Below are 16975 nucleotides of genomic sequence, written 5' to 3'. Positions count from 1 at the left end.
TCACCCATCCTAGTACTCTCTCCGCCTCAGCCCAAGCACACTTAACTTAAGAGTTCTGATGGGATCCGTTGCATTAGTGCTGTATATCGCATCCGACATTGATGGGATGTTTATTCTTATATCCCTCGAGTACGTGTGGAGCCGGCGACGATGGACAAAACGCGGCTCTGCTCTCTCCCAATAAGAACCATGAAGTTAAGCGTTCTGGCGCATGGTAGAGCTAGGATGGGTGACCTCCCTGGGAAGTCCTCGTGTCGCGACCGTTTACGTAAATTATGGATAAAACATCGAAATAATTGTTTTTAATGAGTTAACCGTCTCCGTAGTAATCTGCGTCATACCCTTCCGCACAGAACCGGCTCACGACAACAAAAATCGCTAAATGTTCCCAGAAAATTAAAACATAAGAAGAAGAAAATATTAAATGTAAAGCTATTTTATGCCTGGTATACGATAAAATGGAACCGGAATTGAATTTCGAACTTCCTAAGCGATTTCTCGAGGAAACATAAGCTTAACATAAGCGGAAAATCGCAAATTAGAGGGTCTTGTAGAAGGAATTCGGCTAAATCTCTCCACGCTTATTGCGGAGTAATGAGTCTCGTTTCGTTTGCCCGTATACAATCAAATTAGCCTACAATTTTGTCCAAATCCGCAGTGCCCGAGCTACGTTGATTTCACATGTCTTATTTGGTCTTGATCGAGATTCAATGATTTGAGACGAAAATTGTCTATCAACAAGTAATCAAAAATAGAAAAACACGAAAAGTGGTGCAACACGAGGACTTCCAGGGGGTCACCCATCCTAGTACTGGTCTCGCCCAAGTATGCTTAACTTCGGAGTTCTGATTGGCTCCGGTGCATTAGTGCAGGTACGATCCTCATCCGACCATTGAGTAAGATGTATATTCTTATATCCCTCGAGTACGTGTGGAGTGGGCTGCGATGGACAACACGCGGCACTGCTCTCGCCCAATGAGAACCATGAAGTTAAGCGTTCTAGCGCGATGGCAGAGCTATGATGGGTGACCTCCCTGGGAAGTCCTCGTGTCGCTACCGTTTACGTAAATTATGGATAAAACAGTCGAAATAATTGTTTTTAATGAGTTAACCGAATCCGGAGTAATCTACGTCATACCCTGCCGCACAGAACCGGCTCACGGCAACAAAAATCGCTAAATTTTCCCAGATAACAGAAAAAAAATAAGAAGAAGAAAATAGCGAATGTAAAGCTATTTTATGCCTGGGATACGATAAAATGGAACCGGAATCGAATTTCAAGCATCCTAAGCGGATTTCTCGAGGAGACGTAAGCTTAACAGAAACGAAAAATCGCAAATTAGAGGGTCTTAGAGAAGGAATTCGGCTAAAATCTCGCCAGCTCATTGCGGAGTAACGAGTCTCGTTCGTTTTGCCCGTTTACAATCAAATTAGCCTACAATTTTATCCGAATCCAGTAGTGCCCGAGCTACGTTGATTTCACATGTCTTATCTAATCCGTTCGAGATTCAGATGATTTGAGCCGAAAATCGTCTGTCAACAAGTAATCAAAATTAGAAAAACGCGAAAAGGGATGCAACACGAGGACTTCTCAGGGGGTCACCAATCCTAATATTGCTCTCGCAAAATTTGAGGGACTTAGAGAAGGAATTCGGCTAAAATCTTGCCATCTCATTGCGGAGTAACAAGTCTCGTTCGTTGCCCATTTACAATCAAATTAGCCTACAATTTTCTCCAAATCCGGCAGTGCCCGAGCTGCGTTGATTTCACATGTCTTATCTAGTCACGATCGAGATTCAGATTATTTGAGCAAACATCGTTTGTCAACAAATAATCAAAAATAGAAAAACACGAAATTGGGTGCGACACGAGGAATTCCCTAGGGGTCAGCCATCCTAGTACTGCTCTCACCCAAGCACGCTTAACTTCAGAGTTCTGATGAGATCCGGTGCATTAGTGCTGGTATGATCGCACCCGACATTGAGTGGGATGTTTATTCTTATATCCCTCGAGTACATGTGGAACGGGAGGCGATGGACAACACGCGGAACTGCTCTCGTCCAATAAGAACCATGAAGTTAAGCGTTCTGGCGCGATGGCAGAGCTAGGATGGGTGACCACCCTGGGCAGTCCTCGTGTCGCGACCATTTACGAAAATATGGATAAAACAGTCGAAATAATTGTTTTTAATGAGTTAACTGTCTCCGGAGTAATCTTCATCATACACTTCCGCACAGAACCGGCTCACGACAACAAAAATCGCTAAATGTTCCCAGAAAAAAATAGAAAAAAAAATAAGAAGAAGAAAATAGCGAATGTAAAGCTATTATTATGCCTGGGATACGATAAAATAGAACCGAAATCGAATTTCGAACTTCCTAAGCAGATTTCTTAAAGAAACGGAAGCTTAGCAGAAGCGGAAAATCGAAAATTAGAGGGTCTTAGAGAACGAATTCGGCTAAACTCTCGCAGGTCATTGCGGAGTAACGAGTCTCGTTCGTTTGCCCGTTTACAATCAAATTAGCCTACAATTTTGTCCAAATCCGGCAGTGCACGAGCTACGTTGATTTCACATGTCTTATCTGGTCTCGATCGAGATTCAGATGATTTGAGCCGAAAATCGTCTGTCAACAAGCAATCAAAAATAGAAAAACACGAAAAAGGGTGCAACACAAGGACTTCCTGGGGTCACCCATCCTAGTACTGCTCTTGCCCAAGCACGCTTAACTTCGGAGTTCTGATGGATCCGGTGCATTAGTGCTGGTATGATCGCAACCGACATTGAGTGGGATGTTTATTCTTATATCCCTCGAGTACGTGTGGAACGGGCGATGATGGACAACACGCGGCACTGCTCTCGCCCAATCAGAACCATGAAGTTAAGCGTTCTGGGGCGAATGCAGAGCTAGGATGGGTGACCTCCCTGGGAAGTCCTCGTGTCGCGACCGTTTACGTAAATTATGGATAAAACAGTCAAAATACTTGTTTTTAATTAGTTAACCATCTCTGTCTCTGGAGTAATCTGCGTCATACCCTTCCGCACAGAACCGGCTCATGACAATAAAAATCAATAAATGTTCCCAGAAAATAGAAAAAAAATAAGAAGGAGAAAATAGCAAATGTAAATCCGTTATTATTCCTAGGATACGATAAAATGGAACCGGAATCGAATTTCGGACTTCCTAGGCGGATTTCTCGAGGAAACGGAAGTTTAACAGAAGCGTAAATTCGCAAATTAGAGGGTATTAGAGAAGAAAGTCGGCTAAAATCTTGCCAGCTCATTGCGGAGTAAGGAGTCTCGTTCGTTTGCCCGTTTACAATCAAATTAGCCTACAATTTTCTCCAAATCCGGCAGTGCCCGAGCTACGTTAATTTCTCATGTCTTATCTGGTCCCGATCGAGATTCAGATGATTTGTGCCAAAAATCATCTGTCAACAAGTAAACAAAAATAGAAAAACACGAAATGGGGTGCAACACGTGGAATTCCCTAGGGGTCAGCCATCCTAGTACTGCTCTCACCAAGCACGCTTAACTTCAGAGTTCTGATGGGATCCGGTGCATTAGTGCTAGTATGATCGCACCCGACATTGAGTGGGTTGTTTATTCTTATATCCCTCGAGTACGTGTGGAGCGGGCGGCGATGGACAAAACGCGGCACTGCTCTCGCCCAAACAGAACCATAAAGTTAAGCATTCTGGCGCGATGGCAGAGCAAGGATGGGTGACCTCCCTGGAAAGTCCTCGTGTCGCGATCGTTTACGTAAATTATGGATAAAACAATCGAAATAATTGTTTTTAATGAGTTAACAGTCTCTGAAGTAATCTGCGTCATACCCTTCCGCCCAGAACCGGCTCACGACAACAAAAATCGCTAAATGTTCCCAGAAAATAGAAAAAAAAGAAGAAGAAAATAGAGAATGTAAAGCTGTTATTATGCCTGGGATACGATAAAATGGAACCGGAATCGAATTTCGGACTTCCTAAACGGATTTCTCGAGGAAACGGAAGCTTAACAGAAGCGGAAAATCGCAAATTAGAGGGTCTTAGAGAAGGAATTCGGCTAAAATCTCGCCAGCTCATTGCAAAGTAATGAGTCTTGTTCGTTTGCCCGTTTACAATAAAATTATCCTACAATTTTGTCCAAATCCAGTAGTGCCCGAGCTACGTTGATTTCACATATCTTATTTAGTCCCGATAGAGATTCAGATTATTTGAGCCGAAAATCGTCTCTCAACAAGTAATCAAAAATAGAAAAACACGAAAAGGGGTGCAACACGATGACTTTCAGGGGGTCACCCATCCTAGTACTGCTCTCGCCAAAGCACGCTTAACTACGGAGTTCTGATGGGAATCCGGTGCATTAGTGCTGGTATGATCGCACCCGACATTGAGTGGGATGTTTATTCTTATATTCCTCGAGTACGTTTGGAACGGGCGGCGATGGACAACACGCGTCACTGCTCTCGCCCAATCAGAACCATGAAGTTAAGCGTTCTGGCGCTATGGCAGAGCTAGGATCGGTGACCTCCCTGGGCAGTACTCGTGTCGCGACTGTTTACGTAAATTATGGATAAAACAGTCGAAATAATTGTTTTTAATGAGTTAACCGTCTCCAGCGAATGTAAATCCGTTATTATGCCTGGGATACGATAAAATGGAACCGGAATCGAATTTCGAACTTTCTAAGCAGATTTCTCGAGAAAACAGAAGCTTAACAGAAGTTGAAAATCGCAAATTAAAGTGTCTCAGAGAAAGAATTCGGCTAAATCTCTCCACCTCATTGCGCAGTAATGAGTCTCGTTCGTAGCCCGTTTGCAATCAAATTAGCCTACAATATTGTCCAAATCCGGCAGCACCCGAGCTACGTTGATTTCTCATGTCTTATCTTGTCCCGATCGAGATTCAGATGATTTGAGCCGAAAATCGTCTGTCAACAAGTAATCAAAAATAGAAAAACACGAAAAGGGGTGCAACACGAGGACTTCCCAGGGGGTCACCCATCCTAGTACTGCTCTCGACCAAGCACGCCTAACTTCGGAGTTTTGATGGGATCCGGTGCATTAATTGTTTTTAATGAGTTAACCGTCTCCGGAGTAATCTGCGTCATACCCTACAGCAAAGGACCGGTTCACGACAACAAAAATCGCTAAATGTTCCAAAAATAAAAGGAAAAAAATAAGAAGAATAAAATAGCGAATGTAAAGCTATTATTATGCCTGGGATACGATAAAATGGAACCGGAATCGAATTTCGAACTTCCTAAGCGGATTTCTCGAGGAAACAGAAGCTTAACGGAAGCGTAAAATCGCAAATTAGAGGGTCTTAGAGAAGGAATTCTGCTAAAATCTCGCCAGCTCATTGCGGAGTAATGAGTCTCGTTCGTTTGCCCGTTTACAATCAAATTAGCCTACAATTTTGTCCAAACCCGGCAGTGCCCGAGATACGTTGATTTCACATGTCTTATCTGGTCCGAATCGAGATTCAGAAGATTTGAGCTGAAAATCGTCTGTCAACAAGTAATCAAAAATAGAAAAACACGAAAAGGCGTGCAACACGAGGACTTTCCAGAGGGCCACCCATCCTAGTACTGCTCTCGCCCAGGCACGCTTAACTTCGGAGTTCTGATGGGATCAGGTGCATTAGTGCTGGTATGATCGCACCCGACATTGAGTGGGATGTTTATTCTTATATCTTTCGAGTACGTGTGGAGCGGGCGGCGAGGAACAACACGCGGCACTGCTCTCGCCCAATCAGAACCATGAAGTTAAGCTTTCTGGCGCGATGGCAGAGCTAGGATGGGTGGACCTCCCTGGGCAGTCCTCGTGTCGCGACCGTTTACGTAAAATATGGATAAAACAGTCGAAATAATTGTTTTTAATAAGTTAACCCTCTCCGGAGTAATTTGCGTCATACTCTTCCGTATAGAACTGGCTCACGATAACAAAAATCGGTAAATGTTCCCAGAAAATAGAAAAAAATAAGAAGAAGAAAATAGCGAATGTAAAGCTATTTTTATGCATGAGATACGATAAAATGGATCTGGAATCGAATTTCGAACTTCCTAAGCGGATTTCTCGAGAAAACGGAAGCTTAACAGAAGCGAAAAATCGCAAATTAGAGTGTCTTAGAGAATGAATTCGGCTAAAATCTCGCCACCTCATTGCGGAGTAATGAGTCTCGTTCAATTGCCCGTTTACAATCAAATTAGCCTACAATTTTGTCCAAATCCAGCACTGCCCGAGCTACGTTGATTTCACATGTTTTATCTTGTCCCGATCCAGATTCAGATGATTTTAGCCAAAAATCATCTGTCAACAAGTAATCAAAAATAGAAAAACACGAAAAGTGGTGTAACACAAGGACTTCCCAGGGGGTCACCCAACCTAGTACTGCTCTCGCCCAAGCAAGCTTAACTTCGGAGTTCTGATGGGATCCGGTGCATTAGTGCTGGTATGATCGCACCCGACATTGAGTGGGATGTTTATTCTTATATCCCTCGAGTACGTGTGGAGCGAGCGGCGATGGACAACACGCGGCAATGCTCTCGCCTATTCAGAATCATGAAGTTAAGCGTTCTGGAGCGATGGCAGTGCTAGGATGGGTGACCTACCTGAGAAGTTCTTGTGTCGCGACCGTTTACATAAATTATGGCTAAAACAGTCGAAATAATTGTTTTTAATGAGTTAACCGTCTCCGAAGTAATTTGCATCATACCCTTCCGCACAGGAATCGAATTTCGAACTTCCTAAGCGGATTTCTCGAGGAAACAGAAGCTTAACGGAAGCGTAAAATCGCAAATTAGAGGGTCTTAGAGAAGGAATTCTGCTAAAATCTCGCCAGCTCATTGCGGAGTAATGAGTCTCGTTCGTTTGCCCGTTTACAATCAAATTAGCCTACAATTTTGTCCAAACCCGGCAGTGCCCGAGATACGTTGATTTCACATGTCTTATCTGGTCCGAATCGAGATTCAGAAGATTTGAGCTGAAAATCGTCTGTCAACAAGTAATCAAAAATAGAAAAACACGAAAAGGCGTGCAACACGAGGACTTTCCAGAGGGCCACCCATCCTAGTACTGCTCTCGCCCAGGCACGCTTAACTTCGGAGTTCTGATGGGATCAGGTGCATTAGTGCTGGTATGATCGCACCCGACATTGAGTGGGATGTTTATTCTTATATCTTTCGAGTACGTGTGGAGCGGGCGGCGAGGAACAACACGCGGCACTGCTCTCGCCCAATCAGAACCATGAAGTTAAGCTTTCTGGCGCGATGGCAGAGCTAGAATTGGTGGACCTCCCTGGGCAGTCCTCGTGTCGCGACCGTTTACGTAAAATATGGATAAAACAATCGAAATAATTGTTTTTAATAAGTTAACCCTCTCCGGAGTAATTTGCGTCATACTCTTCCGTATAGAACTGGCTCACGATAACAAAAATCGCTAAATGTTCCCAGAAAATAGAAAAAAATAAGAAGAAGAAAATAGCGAATGTAAAGCTATTTTTATGCATGAGATACGATAAAATGGATCTGGAATCGAATTTCGAACTTCCTAAGCGGATTTCTCGAGAAAACGGAAGCTTAACAGAAGCGAAAAATCGCAAATTAGAGGGTCTTAGAGAAAGAATTCGGCTAAAATCTCGCCACCTCATTGCGGAGTAATGAGTCTCGTTCGGTTGCCCGTTTACAATCAAATTAGCCTACAATTTTGTCCAAATCCAGCACTGCCCGAGCTACGTTGATTTCACATGTTTTATCTTGTCCCGATCCAGATTCAGATGATTTTAGCCAAAAATCATCTGTCAACAAGTAATCAAAAATAGAAAAACACGAAAAGTGGTGTAACACAAGGACTTCCCAGGGGGTCACCCAACCTAGTACTGCTCTCGCCCAAGCAGGCTTAACTTCGGAGTTCTGATGGGATCCGGTGCATTAGTGCTGGTATGATCGCACCCGACATTGAGTGGGATGTTTATTCTTATATCCCTCGAGTACGTGTGGAGCGAGCGGCGATGGACAACACGCGGCAATGCTCTCGCCTATTCAGAATCATGAAGTTAAGCGTTCTGGAGCGATGGCAGTGCTAGGATGGGTGACCTACCTGAGAAGTTCTTGTGTCGCGACCGTTTACATAAATTATGGCTAAAACAGTCGAAATAATTGTTTTTAATGAGTTAACCGTCTCCGAAGTAATTTGCATCATACCCTTCCGCACAGGAATCGAATTTCGAACTTCCTAAGCGGATTTCTCGAGGAAACAGAAGCTTAACAGAAGCGGAAAATCGCAAATTAGAGGGTCTTAGAGAAGGAAATCGGCTAAAATCTTGCCAGCTCATTGCGGAGTAATAAGTCTCGTTCGTTTGCCCGTTTACAATCAAATTAGCCTACAATTTTGTCCAAATCCTGCAGTGCCCGAGCTACGTTGATTTCACATGTCTTATCTGGTCCCGATCAAGATTCAGATGATTTGAGCCAATAATCGTGTGTCAACAAGTAATCAAAAATAGAAAAACACGAAAAAGGGTGCAACACGAGGACTTCCCAAGGGGTCACCCATCCTAGTACTGCTCTCGACCAAGCACGCTTAACTTCGGAGTTCTGATGGAATCCGGTGCATTAGTACTGGTATGATCGCACCTGACATTGAGTGGGATGTTTATTCTTATATCCCTCGAGTATATGGGAATCGGGCGGCGATGGACAACACGCGGCACTGCTCTCGCCCAATCCGAACCATGAAGTTCGGAGTACTGATTGGATCCGGCGGTCACCCATCCTAGCACGCTTAAGTTCGGAGTTCTGATTGGATCCGGTGCATTAGTGCTGGTATGATCGCACCCGACATTGTGTGGGATGTTTATTATTATATCCCTCGAGTACGTATGGAGCTGGCGGCGATGGACAACACGCAGCACTGCTCTCGCCCAATCCGAACCATGAAGTTAAGCGTTCTGGCGCGATGGCAGAGCTAGGATGGGTGACCTCCCTGGGCAGTCCTCGTGTCGCGACCGTTTACGTAAAATATGGATATAACAGTCGAAATAATTGTTTTTAATGAGTTAAACGTATCCGGAGTAATCTGCGTCATACCCTTCCGCACAGAAGCGGCTCACGACAACAAAAATCGCTTAATGTTTCCAAAAATAGAAAAAAATAAGAAGAAGAAAATAGCGAATGTAAAGCTATTATTATGCTTGGGATACGATAAAATAGAACCGGAATCGAATTTCGGACTTCCTAAACGGATTTCTTGAGGAAGCGCAAGCTTAACTGAAGCGGAAAATCGCAAATTAGAGGGTCTTAGAGAAAGAATTCGGCTTAAATCTCGCCAGCTCATTGCAGAGTAATGAGTCTCGTTCGCTTGCCCGTTAACAATAAAATTAGGCTACAATTTTGTCCAAATCCGGCAGTGCCCGAGCTACGTTGATTCACATGTCTTATCTGGTCTCGATCGAGATTCAGATGATTTGAGCCAAAAATCGTCTGTCAACAAGTAATCAAAAATAGAAAAACACGAAAAGGGGTGCAACACGAGGTATTTCAAGGGGGCCACCCATCCTAGTACTGCTCTCGCCCAGGCACGCTTAACTTCGGAGTTCTGATGGGATCCGGTGCATTAGTGCTGGTATGATCGCACCCGACATTGAGTGGAATGTTTATTCTTATATCTTTCGAGTACGTGTGGAGCGGGCGGCAAGGGACAACACGCGGCACTGCTCTCGCCCAATCAGAACCTTGAAGTTAAGCTTTCTGGCGCGATGGCAGAGCTAGGATGGGTGACCTCCCTGGGCAGTCCTCGTGTCGCGACCGTTTACGTAAAATATGGCTAAAACAGTCGAAATAATTGTTTTTAATGTGTTAATCGTCTCTGGAGTAATCTGCGTCATACCCTTCCGCACAGAAGCGGCTCACGACAACAAAAATCGCTTAATGTTCCAAGAAAATAGAAAAAAATAAGAAGAAAAAAATAGCAAATGTAAAGCTATTATTATTCCTGGATACGATAAAATAGAACCGGAATCGAATTTCGGACTTCCTAAACGGATTTCTCGAGGAAGCGCAAGCTTAACTGAAGCAGAAAATCACAAATTAGAGGGCCTTAGAGAAAAAATTCGGATTAAATCTCGCCAGCTCATTGCGGAGTAATGAGTCTCGTTCGCTTGCCCGTTACCAATAAAATTAGGCTACAATTTTGTCCAAATCCGGCAGTGCCCGAGCCACGTTGATTCACATGTCTTATCTGGTCTCGATCGAGATTCAGATGATTTGAGCTGAAAATCGTCAGTCAACAAGTAATCAAAAATAGAAAAACACGAAAAGGGGTGCAACACGAGGACTTCCCAAGGGGTCACCCATCCTAGTACTTCTCTCGTCCAAGCACGCTTAACTTTGGAGTTCTGATGGGATCCGATGCATTAGTGCTGGTATGATCGCACCTGACATTGAGTGGGATGTTTATTCTTATATTCCTCGAATACCTGTGGAGCGGGCGGGATGGACAACACGCGGCTTTGTTCTCGCCCAATCAGAACCATGAAGTTAAGCGATCTGGCGCGATGGCAGAGCTAGGATGGGTGACCTCCCTAGGCATTCCTCGTGTCGCGACCGTTTACGTAAATTATTGATAAAACAGTCGAAATAATTGTTTTTAATGAGTTAACCGTCTTCGGAGTAATCTGCGTCATACCCTTCTGCACAGAACCGGCTCACGACAACAAAAATCGCTAAATGTTCTCAGAAAATAAAAAAAAAATAAGAAAAAGAAAATAGCGAATGTAAAGCTATTATTATACCTGGGATACGATAAAATGGAACCGGACTCGAATTTCGAACTTCCTAAGCGGATTTCTCGAGGAAACGGAAGCTTAACAGAAGCGGAAAATCGCAAATTAGAGGGTCTTCGAGAAAGAATTCGGCTAAACTCTCGCCTGCTCATTGCGGAGTAATGAGTCTCGTTCGTTTGCCCGTTTACAATCAAATTAGGCTAAAAATTTGTCCAAATCCGGCAGTGCCCGAGCTACGTTGATTTCACATGTTTTATCTGGTCCCGATCGAGATTCAGAGGATTTGAGCCAAAAATCGTCTGTCTACAAGTAATCAAAAATAGAAAAACACGAAAAGGGGTGCAACACGAGGACTTCCCAGGGGGTCACCCATCCTAGTACTGGTCTCGCCCAAGCACGCTTAACTTCGGAGTTCTGACGGGATCCGTTGCATTAGTGCTGGTATGATCGCACCGAACATTGAGTGGGATGTTTATTCTTATATCCCTCGAGTACGTGTGGAGCTGGCGGCGATAGAGAACACGCGGCACTGCTCTCGCCCAATCAGAACCATGAAGTTAAGCGTTCTGGCGCGATGGCAGAGCTAGGATGGGTGACCTCCCTGAGCAGTCCTCGTGTCGCGACCGTTTACGTAAATTAAGGCTAAAACAATCGAAAAAATTGTTTTTAATGAGTTAACCATCTCCAGAGTAATCTGCATCATACCCTTTTTGCACAGAACCGGCTCACGACAACAAAAGTCGCTAAATATTTCCAGAAAATAGAAAAAAAATTAGAAGAAGAAAACAAGGAATGTAAAGCAATTATTATGCCTGGGATATGATAAAATGGAACCAGAATCGAATTTCGAACTTCCTAAGCGGATTTATCGTAGAAACGGAAGCTTAACAGAAGCGGAAAATTGCAAATTAGAGGGTCTTAGAGAAATAATTCGGCTAAACTCTCGCCAACCCATTGCGGAGTAATGAGTCTTGTTCGTTTGCCCGTTTACAATCTAATTAGGCTACAATTTTGTCCAAATCCGGCAGTGTCCGAGCTACGTTGATTTCACATGTTTTATCTTGTCCGGATCGAAATTCAGATGATTTGAGCCGAAATTCGTCTGTCAACAAGTAATTAAAAATGGAAAAACACGAAAAGGGGTGCAGCACGAGGACTTTCTAGGGGGCCACCCATCCTAGTACTGCTCTCGCCCAAGCACGCTTAACTTCAGCCGAAAATCGTCTGTCAACAAGTAATCAAAAATAGAAAAACACGAAAAGGGGTGCATCACGAAGACATCCCAGGGGGTCACCCGTCCTAGTACTGCTCTCGCCCAAGCACACTTAACTCCGGAGTTCTGATGAGATCCGGTGCATTAGTGCTGGTATGATCGCACGCAACTTTGAGTGGGATGTTTATTCTTATATCCCTCGAGTACGTGTGGAACGGGCGGCGATGGACAAAACGCGGCACTGCTCTCGCCCAATCAGAACCATGAAGTTAAGCGTTCTGGCGTGATGGCAGAGCTACGGTGGGTGACCGCCCGGGAAGTCCTCGGATCGCGACTGTTTACGTAAATTATGGCTAAAACAGTCGAAATAATTGTTTTTAATGAGTTAACCGTCTCCGGAGTTATCTGCGTCATACCCTTCCGCACAGAACTGGCTCACGACAACAAAAATTTCTAAATTTTTCCAGAAAATAGAAAAAAATAAGAATAAGAAAATAGCGAATGTAAAGCTATTATTATGCCTAGGATACTATAAAATGGAACCGGAATCAAATTTCGAACTTTCTAAGCGGATTTCTCAAGGAAACGGAATCTTAACAGAAGCTTAAAATCGCAAATTAGAGGGTCTTAGAGAAGGAATTCGGCTGTATTCTCGCCAGCTCATTGCGGAGTAATGAATCTCGTTTGTTTGCCCGTTTACAATCTAATTAGGCTACAATTTTGTCCAAATCCGGCAGTGCCCGAGCTACGTTGATTTCACATGTTTTATCTTGTCCCGATCGAGATTCAGATGATTTGAGCCGAAAATCGTCTGTCAACAAGTAATCAAGAATAGAAAAACACGAAAAGGGGTGCAACACGAGGACTTTCTAGGGGGCCACCCATCCTAGTACTGCTCTCGCCCAAGCACGCTTAACTTCAGCCGAAAATCATCTGTCAACAAGTAATCAAAAATAGAAAAACACGAAAATGGGTGCATCACGAAGACATCCCAGGGGGTCACCCATCCTAGTACTGCTCTCGCCCAGGCACGCTTAACTTCGGAGTTCTGACGTGATCCGGTGCATTAGTGCTGGTATGATCGCACTAGACATTGAGTGGGATGTTTATTCTTATATCCCTCGAGTACGTGTGGAGCAGGCGGCCATGGACAACACGTGGCACTGCTCTCGCCCAATTAGAACCATGAAGTTAAGCGTTCTGGCGCGATGACAGAGCTAGGATGGGTGACCTCCCTGGGCATTCCTCGTGTCGCGACCGTTTACGTAACTTATGGCTAAAACAGTCGAAATAATTGTTTTTAATGAGTTACCCATCTCCTGAATAATCTGCGTCGTACCCTTCCGCACAAAACCGGCTCACGACAACAAAAATCGCTAAATGTTCCCAGAAAATAGAAAAAAAAAGAAGAAGAAAATGGAACCGTAATAGAATTTCAGACTTCCTAAATGGATTTCTCGAGGAAACGGAAGCTTAACAGAAGCGGAAATTGCAAATTTGAGGGTCTTTGAGAAGGAATTCGGCTAAAATCTTTCCAGCTCATTGCGGAGTAATAAGTCTCTTTCGTTTGCCCGTTTACAATCAAATTAGGCTACAATTTTGTCCAAATCCGACAGTGCCCGAGCCACGTTGATTTCACATGTCTTATTTGGTCCCGATCGAGATTCAAATGATTTGAGCCGAAAATCGTCTGTCAACAAGTAATCAAAAATAGAAAAATACGAAAAAGGGTGTAACACGAGGACTTCCCAGGGGTCACCCATTCTAGTACTGCTCTCGCCGAAGCACGCTTAACTTCGTAGTTCTGATGGGATCCGGTGCTTTAGTGCTGGTATGATGGCACCCGACATTGAGTGGGATGTTTATTCTTATATCCCTCGAGTACGTGTGGAGCAAGCGGTGATGGACAACACGCGGCACTGCTCTCGCCCAATCAGAACAATGAAGTTAACCGTTCTGGCGCGATGGCAGAGCTAGGATGGGTGACCTCCCTGAGCAGTCCTCGTGTCGCGACCGTTTACGTAAATTAAGGCTAAAACAATCGAAATAATTGTTTTTAATGAGTTAACCTTCTCCATAGTAATCTGCATCATACCCTTCCGCACAGAACCGGCTCACGACAACCAAAATCGCTAAATGTTCCAAGAAAATAGAAAAAAAATAAGAAGAAGAAAATAACGAATGTAAAGCTATTATTATGCCTGGGATAAAATAAAATGGAACCAGAATCTAATTTCAAACTTCCTAAGCGGATTTCTCGAGGAAACGGAAGTTTAACAGAAGCGGAAAATTTCAAATTAGAGGGTCTTAAAGAAAGAATTCGGCTAAACTCTCGCTAGCTCATTGCGGAGTAACGAGTCTCGTTCGTTTGCCCGTTTACAATCTAATTAGGCTACAATTTTGTCCAAATCCAGCAGTGCCCGTGCTACATTGATATCACATGTTTTATCTGGTCCTGATCGAGATTCAGATGATTTGAGCCGAAATTCGTCTGTCAACAAGTAATTAAAAATGGAAAAACACGAAAAGGGGTGCAACACGAGGACTTCCTAGGGGGTCACCCATCCTAGTACTGCTCTCGTCCAAGCACGCTTAACTTCAGCCGAAAATCGTCTGTCAACAAGAAATCAAAAATAGAAAAACACGAAAAAAGGTTAAACACGAGGACTTCCCAGGGGGACACCCATCCTAGTACTGCTCTCGCCCAGGCACGCTTAACTTCGGAGTTCTGATGGGGTCCGATGCATTAGTGCTAGTATGATCGCATCCGACATTTTGTGGGATGTTTATTCTTATATCCTTCGAGTACATGTGGAGCGGGCGGCGATGGACAACACGCGGCACTGCTCTCGCCCAATCAGAACCATGAAGTTAAGCGTTCTGGCGCGATGACAGAACTAGGATGGGTGACCTTCCTGAGCAGTCCTCATGTCGCGACCGTTTACGTAAATTAAGGATAAAACAATCGAAATAATTGTTCTTAATGAGTAAACCGTCTCCAGAGTAATCTGCATCATACCCTTCCGCACAGAACCGGCTCACGACAACAAAAATCGCTAAATGTTCCCAGAAAACAGAAAAAAAAATAAGAAGAAGAAAATAACGAATGTAAAGCTATTATTAAGCCTGGGATACGATAAAATGGAAACGGAATCGAATTTCGAACTTCCTAAGCGGATTTCTCGAGGAAACGGAAGCTTAACAGAAGCGGAAAATTGCAAATTAGAGGCTCTTAGAGAAAGAATTCGGCTAAACTCTCGCCAGCTCATTGCGGAGTAATGATTCTCGTTCGTTTGCCCGTTTACAATCTAGTTAGGCTACAATTTTGTCCAAATCCGGCAGTGCCCGAGCTACGTTGATTTCACATGTTTTATCTGTTCCTGATCGAGATTCAGATGATTTGAGCTGAAATTCGTCGGTCAACAAGCATTAAAAATGAAAAAACACGAAAAGGGGTGCAACACGAGGACTTCCTAGGGGGTCACCCATCCTAGTACTGTTCTCGCCCAAGCACGCTTAACTTCAGCCAAAAATCGTCTGTCAACAAGTAATCAAAAATATAAAAAGACGAAAAAGGGTGAATCACGAGGACATCCCAGGAGGTCACCCATCCTAGTATTGCTCTCGCCCAAGCACGCTTAACTTCGGAGTTCTGATAGGATCCGGTGCATTTTAACTGCTATGATTGCACCCTAAATTGAGTGGGATGTTTATTCTTACATCCTTCGAGTACGTGTGGAGCGGGCGGCGATGGAAAACATGCGGCACTGCACTCGCACAATCAGAACCACGAAGTTAAGCGTTCTGGCGCGATGACCGAGCTAGGATGGGTGACCTCCCTGGGCATTCCTCGTGTCGCGACCGTTTACGTAAATTATGGCTAAAACAGTCGAAATAATTGTTTTTAATGAGTTAACCATCTCAAGAATAATCTGCATCATACCCTTCTACACAAAACCGGCTCACGACAAAAAAAATCGCTAAATGTTCCTAGAAAATAGAAAAAAAAATAAAAAGAAGAAAATAGCGAATGTAAAGCTATTATTATGCCTAAGATACGATAAAATGGAACAGGAATCAAATTTCAAACTTCCTATGAGTATTTCTCGAGGAAACGAAAGTTTATAAGAAGCGGAAAATCAAAAATTAGAGCGTCATAGAGAAGGAATTCGGCTAAACTCTCGCCAGCTCATTGCGGAGTAAGGAATCTCGTTCGTTTGCCCGTTTACAATCAAATTAGACTAAAATTTTTTCCAAATCCGGCAGTGCCCGAGCAACGTTGATTTCAGATGTTTTATCTGGTCCCGATCGAGATTCAGATGATTTGAGCCGAAAATCGTCTGTCAACAAGTAATCAAAAATAGAAAAACACAAAAAAGGGTGCAACACGAGGACTTTCCAGGGGGTAGCCCATCCTAGCACTGCTCTCGCCCAAGCACGCTTAACTTCGGAGTTCTGATGGGATCCGGTGCATTAGTGCTGGTATGATCGTACCCGACATTGAGTGAGATGTTTATTCTTATATCCTTCGAGTACATGTGGAGCGGGCGGCGATGGACAACACGCGGCACTGCTCTCGCCCAATCAGAACAATGAAGTTAACCGTTCTGGCGCGATGGCAGAGCTAGGATGGGTGACCTCCCTGAGCAGTCCTTGTGTCGCGATCGTTTACGTAAATTAAGGCTAAAACAATCGAAATAATTATTTTTAATGAGTTAACCGTCTCTAGAGTAATCTGCATCTTACCCTTCAGAACAGAACCGGCTCACGACAACAAAAATCGCTAAATGTTAGCAGAAAATAGAAAAAAAATAAGAAGAAGAAAATAACGAATGTAAAGCTATTATTATGCCTGAGATATGATAAAATAGAACCAAAATCGAATTTCAAACTTCCTAAGCGGATTTCTCGAGGAAACGGAAGTTCAACAGAAGCGGAAAATTGCAAATTAGAGGGTCTTAGAGAAAGAATTCGGCTAAACTC

At 43.7% G+C, this 16975-nt stretch overlaps 15 non-coding genes and 4 pseudogenes across 15 annotated transcripts; all 19 read right to left on the bottom strand.

Annotated features, from left to right (window-relative positions):
- Positions 1 to 768: 768 nt before the first annotated feature.
- On the bottom strand, positions 769 to 887 carry LOC142512794 (5S ribosomal RNA; annotated as a pseudogene).
- Positions 888 to 1857: 970 nt separating this feature from the next.
- On the bottom strand, positions 1858 to 1976 carry LOC142516685 (5S ribosomal RNA). Its single transcript, XR_012812467.1, has one exon. It is a non-coding gene; the product is annotated as a 5S ribosomal RNA (ribosomal RNA).
- A 685-nt stretch (positions 1977 to 2661) lies between these two features.
- LOC142508774 (5S ribosomal RNA) lies at positions 2662 to 2777 on the bottom strand. Its single transcript, XR_012806977.1, has one exon. It is a non-coding gene; the product is annotated as a 5S ribosomal RNA (ribosomal RNA).
- Positions 2778 to 3466: 689 nt separating this feature from the next.
- LOC142509044 (5S ribosomal RNA) lies at positions 3467 to 3584 on the bottom strand. The gene has a single exon (XR_012807234.1). It is a non-coding gene; the product is annotated as a 5S ribosomal RNA (ribosomal RNA).
- A 680-nt stretch (positions 3585 to 4264) lies between these two features.
- Positions 4265 to 4383, bottom strand: LOC142510373 (5S ribosomal RNA). Its single transcript, XR_012808489.1, has one exon. It is a non-coding gene; the product is annotated as a 5S ribosomal RNA (ribosomal RNA).
- A 1160-nt stretch (positions 4384 to 5543) lies between these two features.
- LOC142517031 (5S ribosomal RNA) lies at positions 5544 to 5662 on the bottom strand. The gene has a single exon (XR_012812793.1). It is a non-coding gene; the product is annotated as a 5S ribosomal RNA (ribosomal RNA).
- A 683-nt stretch (positions 5663 to 6345) lies between these two features.
- On the bottom strand, positions 6346 to 6464 carry LOC142516484 (5S ribosomal RNA). Its single transcript, XR_012812277.1, has one exon. It is a non-coding gene; the product is annotated as a 5S ribosomal RNA (ribosomal RNA).
- A 565-nt stretch (positions 6465 to 7029) lies between these two features.
- Positions 7030 to 7148, bottom strand: LOC142517030 (5S ribosomal RNA). Its single transcript, XR_012812792.1, has one exon. It is a non-coding gene; the product is annotated as a 5S ribosomal RNA (ribosomal RNA).
- Positions 7149 to 7831: 683 nt separating this feature from the next.
- LOC142516714 (5S ribosomal RNA) lies at positions 7832 to 7950 on the bottom strand. The gene has a single exon (XR_012812495.1). It is a non-coding gene; the product is annotated as a 5S ribosomal RNA (ribosomal RNA).
- Positions 7951 to 8515: 565 nt separating this feature from the next.
- Positions 8516 to 8634, bottom strand: LOC142515326 (5S ribosomal RNA). The gene has a single exon (XR_012811178.1). It is a non-coding gene; the product is annotated as a 5S ribosomal RNA (ribosomal RNA).
- An 881-nt stretch (positions 8635 to 9515) lies between these two features.
- LOC142514294 (5S ribosomal RNA) lies at positions 9516 to 9634 on the bottom strand. The gene has a single exon (XR_012810194.1). It is a non-coding gene; the product is annotated as a 5S ribosomal RNA (ribosomal RNA).
- A 680-nt stretch (positions 9635 to 10314) lies between these two features.
- Positions 10315 to 10433, bottom strand: LOC142514880 (5S ribosomal RNA). Its single transcript, XR_012810755.1, has one exon. It is a non-coding gene; the product is annotated as a 5S ribosomal RNA (ribosomal RNA).
- A 682-nt stretch (positions 10434 to 11115) lies between these two features.
- On the bottom strand, positions 11116 to 11234 carry LOC142514659 (5S ribosomal RNA). Its single transcript, XR_012810544.1, has one exon. It is a non-coding gene; the product is annotated as a 5S ribosomal RNA (ribosomal RNA).
- Positions 11235 to 12040: 806 nt separating this feature from the next.
- Positions 12041 to 12159, bottom strand: LOC142509620 (5S ribosomal RNA). Its single transcript, XR_012807786.1, has one exon. It is a non-coding gene; the product is annotated as a 5S ribosomal RNA (ribosomal RNA).
- An 803-nt stretch (positions 12160 to 12962) lies between these two features.
- Positions 12963 to 13081, bottom strand: LOC142509144 (5S ribosomal RNA). The gene has a single exon (XR_012807331.1). It is a non-coding gene; the product is annotated as a 5S ribosomal RNA (ribosomal RNA).
- A 638-nt stretch (positions 13082 to 13719) lies between these two features.
- LOC142510635 (5S ribosomal RNA) lies at positions 13720 to 13837 on the bottom strand (annotated as a pseudogene).
- An 806-nt stretch (positions 13838 to 14643) lies between these two features.
- On the bottom strand, positions 14644 to 14761 carry LOC142510999 (5S ribosomal RNA; annotated as a pseudogene).
- An 805-nt stretch (positions 14762 to 15566) lies between these two features.
- On the bottom strand, positions 15567 to 15685 carry LOC142512400 (5S ribosomal RNA; annotated as a pseudogene).
- A 684-nt stretch (positions 15686 to 16369) lies between these two features.
- Positions 16370 to 16488, bottom strand: LOC142506434 (5S ribosomal RNA). Its single transcript, XR_012804728.1, has one exon. It is a non-coding gene; the product is annotated as a 5S ribosomal RNA (ribosomal RNA).
- Positions 16489 to 16975: the final 487 nt, after the last annotated feature.

This window comes from Primulina tabacum, chromosome 10, assembly GCF_025594145.1.
Source record: "Primulina tabacum isolate GXHZ01 chromosome 10, ASM2559414v2, whole genome shotgun sequence".
Taxonomy (NCBI): Eukaryota; Viridiplantae; Streptophyta; class Magnoliopsida; order Lamiales; family Gesneriaceae; genus Primulina; species Primulina tabacum.
Note: the sequence above shows the minus strand (reverse complement) of the source record. Positions and strands in the feature narration are given on the sequence as shown.